We start from the raw sequence: 5424 nt of genomic DNA on the forward strand, positions 1-5424 counted from the left end.
ATCTCTCATGGTCTGAAAACCTCAAGACCACAAGCATCTGCAATGGGTGGTCAAGAAACCCCAGTGGCTCTCACACCCCTGGAGGTCAAATAACACCCATATCATCATCCAGAATCGACCTCCTCACAACAGCCCCTTCACATTTCTATAATCTAGCAGACGCTACAGGAGTAAGTCAAGGACTAGGTTTAGGGTCAGGATTAAGGTTAGTGAAGTCAACGACTACCAGACTACGGATTAGCTTCTACCATGAGGCTTGGGAATTACACTCATCCAGTGCTCTTCCACATCTCAGAACTCCTTACAGATGTATGCAGATGTAATTTCTGTGAACTGTACTGTAATTACTAGCACAAGGCATTTCAATGTTCAAATGACAAGACATACGTTTGATTAGCTACAGTGAATGTGCTCTGCCAGTCCTTTAAAGGAAGAAAAATACACTTTATGAAATGAAAAAATATATATTTTTGATTGCTTAAGCGCAGTAGCAGTAGTAATATATTTGCTGATACATGGAGAAAAGCTGTTTTGCCAAGCAATTTATCCAGTATCAGTTTCATATAGCATGTAACTGTTAAGTGGTTAGAGGAAGATCTATGTCCTTTATGAGTGTAGTTTGAGATTAACATAATAATTATGTGCAGATGGTAAAGGCATGAGTTTTAGATATTGTCTCATTTGTAAGCATTTATAATAAAACCATGAATTTACTTTAGGGCATCTAACCCCAACCCTCCAGTATTGTACTTAACCCTAACCCTAACACTCTGTACTGTGATCTTTATAATTTCTCAGATTTCTGATATTTATAGGGTGTTTATAGTGTTCATAGTAGAGTGCACAATTTTTTATTAAAGTGCCAATAGGTAAAATTTTAATGCTGCTGGCTACCTGTACATATGACGTTTTGAGCTTGATTCAATATACTTTGCTTCCTGTTTCCACAATCACGTCAAAATGTTTATGTACAATGTATTTAAATACCTAAGCGAATCCTATGCTCAAAAATCTGAGATCTTGTGCACCTCTAAATGCTGTGTTTTGTACATCACAAGCAGTATGTGGAAGTCTTCAACTGCAAATCATCCTTGATAAATGCAAACACACCACCATCTAGTGGCAGAGTGCAGTGGGACTTTTTAAATATCTATGGCATTTATATTTACAGCATTTAACAGACGCTCTTATCCAGAGTGACTTCCAACGTGCTTTGTCATTTACTCATAGAATACATCCTAGTAGAGTAGGTTAGAGTCCAATATACCAATGATCTAGAATACTGCAGAAATACAGGAATCACTGCTGTTGCCTAGAAGTACAAAATACATAAGGTCTATCTTGAACAATAAGTGCAATAAACAATAGTTACTGAAGTTTGTTAGACAACATCAGTGTAATAAACAATACCATACAATAAGTACTAATTTAGTTAGTCAATATAGGAGCAGGGTCAGTGGTCATTTAAATACTCCATGACTAGATGAGTCTTCAGTCTGTGTTTGAAGACTGCAAGGGACTCTGCTGTCCAGACAGTCAGTGGACATTCTTTCCACCATCTGGGAGCCAGGACAGAAAATAGTCTCAATGTTTGCCTTCCATGACACTTGAAGCATGGTATTTCAAGCTGAGCCATACTTGAGGTTTGAAGTACTCAAGGTACGGATCGGGCTTTGACCATTGGCCTCATGTATGGAGGGCCTGGTCCATTTTTGACTTTGTAGGCATGCATCAAGGTTTTAAATCTGATGGGTGCAGCTGGCATTTGGGTATATGATGGTACTTGCACTCCCTGGGAATCAAATCCATGACCTTGATGTTAATAGCATCACACACTGCCTCCTCTACCAGGTGAGCCTGAAATGTATTGGTCAGGTTCAATAAATTCCAAAATAAAATAATAACCATGATTAAATCGGTCTGTATATAGTTTTTTGTATTTACAGGTATTTGTTTATTACTAATTAATTTTTGTAGAATTGCTTATTGTGTTTGGCATGAGTATAATGAGTCTATAACTTGTTTTTAGAGAATGTGACAGAGCTATCCTTCGCCACAATATGAATACAAATATATAGGATTTATATAGGCTTTCTGTGAATATGAACATTTAGTAGAAAAATAGATTCATTGTGATTCTGAACCTTTATTAATTAACAATTTACCCTAACCCTTTATTAATTAATAACTATTCCTAAACCTTTATTAATTAATAACTAACCCTAACCCATTATTAATTGATAACTGATCCTAACACTTTATTCATGAATAATTAACCCTACCCCATTATTAATTAATAATGAATCCTAAACCTTTATTAATAACTGAACTTAACCCTTTATCAATTAATAACTGACCCTAACCCTTTGTTAATTAATAATTAACCCTACCCCTTTATTAATCAATAATTAACCCCACCCCTTTGTTAATTAATAATAAACCCTACCCCTTTATTAATTAACTTATTGTGTATTGAAGTCTGTAGCTGTGGACAGAGAATAAAATCCTTCAATCTTCAGTAAAAACCTGTAAAAGCATGAGTTTATTAGACTTTGTCTCATTTATAAGCATTTATAACAAAACCATGTATTTACTGTAGGGGAACGGTGTTACAAAACTCTTAGGCAGTTAATCAATAAAGAATGTCCTATTTGATTGCAGAAAATGTACGTGGATTATGATTATTTTGACAGTATTGGGATATTTGTTCTCAAGAAAAAAAAAATGGAACCTTAGACCATAAATTTATACATAGAAATATAGGTGGAAAAGAACAAGAGGGATATAAACTAAATATATGAACTCTGCATATTGTCCAGCAATATAGCAGCTGTCTCGCTCTTATACTGGTCCAGGAGATCTCTCTCTCTCTCTCTCTCTCTCTCTCTCTCTCTCTCTCTCTCTCTCTCTCTCTCTCTCTCTCTCTCTCTTATACTGGTCCATCAGTGCACACTCACTCACTCTCTCTCTCTCCCTCTCACTCTCTCATACTGGTCCATCAGTGCACACTCACTCACTCTCTCTCTCTCTCTCTCTCTCTCTCTCTCTCTCTCTCTCTCTCTCTCTCTCATACTGGTCCATCAGTGCACACTCACTCACTCTCTCTCTCTCCCTCTCTCTCTCTCATACTGGTCCATCAGTGCACACTCACTCACTCTCTCTCTCTCTCTCTCTCTCTCTCTCTCTCTCTCTCTCTCTCTCTCTCTCTCTCTCTCCCTCTCCCTCTCTCTCTCCCTCTCTCTCTCCCCTACTGGTCCATCAGTTCTCTCTCTCTCTCTCTCTCTCTCTCTCTCTCTCTCTCTCTCCCTCTCTCTCTCTCCCTCTCTCTCTCTCATACTGGTTGAGCAGCAGTCTCTCTTGAACTGGTTCATAAAAACAAATGTAGTGGTAAACAAGCATGTAGTGGTAAACAAACATGTTGAGACTGCCTCAACATAACCTAAGTTTCCAGTTAAAACCTTATAGGAATATAAAATGGTTCATTTGGAAATGTTTATCTTGGAAAAATAAAGAGAATGCTATAATAGATCATGTGCTTGGGTCCAAATTAAGTGTTTCAAATGATCACGAAATCACGGTCTGCAGGCTTTTACGGGTCATCGAATATTTTCCTCATGCAGACACCAGAGCCTAGCAAATTAGGCTAATGGTACATAAAATTAGGCTAAGCCATGGTACATCAAAAGTGAATACCATGCTCACAACTTTAAACTGATGACACTTCCACGGGGCATCTACTGACATAAGATTAGAACCACAGATGAGAACTTTTATGCAAGATGTCCTGGTTTTTTCATTGCAGCTCCCAGAATTTATTGCATGTCTTTAAATCACAGTAAGTGCACTAGTACAGTCCTTGAAAAGCTGGCCTGGGCAGCACTGGTACTCTGTGGAGAATCACATCTTTACCTTTATGCTTCATGGAAGGTTAGCATTAGGAATATGACAAATGAGAGATCTGTGGACCCCTGAAATTTTGATCAACCTGGTAGCTGCTGGCAGACCCACCCAATTTGGTATGTTCCTGAAAGACTTTACAACTTCATAAACAGGGTGTTGCTTTCAGCATTTTCAGATGGACCCATGATTCGTTTTTGACATTTTTTTGATGACCAAGATTTTTGAAATCATGGTTTTAGCCTGTAACTGGTCTATTTTCTTTTCTAGTGTGGCTAGTTCAGATGATCGAGTGCCAGCCATGTCAACAATGTCAAGAATCGAGTTTTTCAATCGATTCTTGGTACCCAAATTCCTTCCAACAAGCAACATTATCACCAGATAATGTTGTCTAGAATGGATGCAATGGTATGTTGTAGAATAGCATCTTGGTTAGTATGGTTGCCTTGGTAGGTTGAAGATTAGCATCTCAGTATGGTTGCTACAGTAGCTGTAGACTAGCAAATCTCTGTTGTTCTGAGTGTCCAACATTATTGCACAAGTGAGTAGCTATTTTAAAAGTGTGAATTGAAGGGATATAGAGTAAAAATAATAGGGTTAGAAAAGTGAACATTTTTAGGCTGCCATCTTATCAGGTCACATGATAACTCTTTAATTAATTAGTAGGACTATGTTAGTCCCCTGTATTTGTGCCCAGTTTAGTGACAATTATATATATATATATATATATATATATATATATATATATATATATATATATATATATATATATATATATATATATAAAATTGTCCGAACATGCTTTTCCTGAGATTCTGATTTTAGTATGACAACGTAAGACATATGTCTGAACTATATGGAAGAAATTTTTTGTATGGTTGATTAATTTACACCTGAGGAGTGAGATTATTGAGTGAAGAATAAGTGATCACCCAATAGCATTGGGAATGCTTGACGTGCCCTTTGAAAAGGGTTAACCCTAACCCTAACCCTAATCCTGACCCTAAGAGGTTGCACTTCAGTTTAATACAACCAAGAAAGTCTCTAGCACTGAAGGTGTAAATGAGTGATTATCTGACTCTAGCTTTGACAGTAATTGTGTTTATTATTCAGTAAACTGAGTTATTAGAAAACTCCACTGTGCAAAGGATTTATATAGTATGAGAACTAGCGGACGGCATGAAGAGTAATAACAGATTCATATTATATCTTAGATTGTAGTATTAATGATTAGTTACTTAGTTACTAGTATTAATGATTAGTGTTAAGTCGTCTAATTAATCAACATCGTAAAGACCGATTTTTACGAAAAGAAAGTTACATTCAGTCTCCGAACAGAAACGCAACAGATTAGAGTTAGAGTTATATTTCTTGCTCGCCAGATGGCGCTGGAGATTCTGTTCTGATTCTGTTGCGAAGCGCACGGATGCTCCGGGATTGAGTTTCTCGGCTGTTCAGCTGAGTTGGCTTTTCCATGGCCAGGGATGCTGACGGACTATGTCAAGGAAGAAGAGCCAAGCGAAACCT

Source organism: Electrophorus electricus, chromosome 12, assembly GCF_013358815.1.
Source record: "Electrophorus electricus isolate fEleEle1 chromosome 12, fEleEle1.pri, whole genome shotgun sequence".
NCBI lineage: Eukaryota > Metazoa > Chordata > Actinopteri > Gymnotiformes > Gymnotidae > Electrophorus > Electrophorus electricus.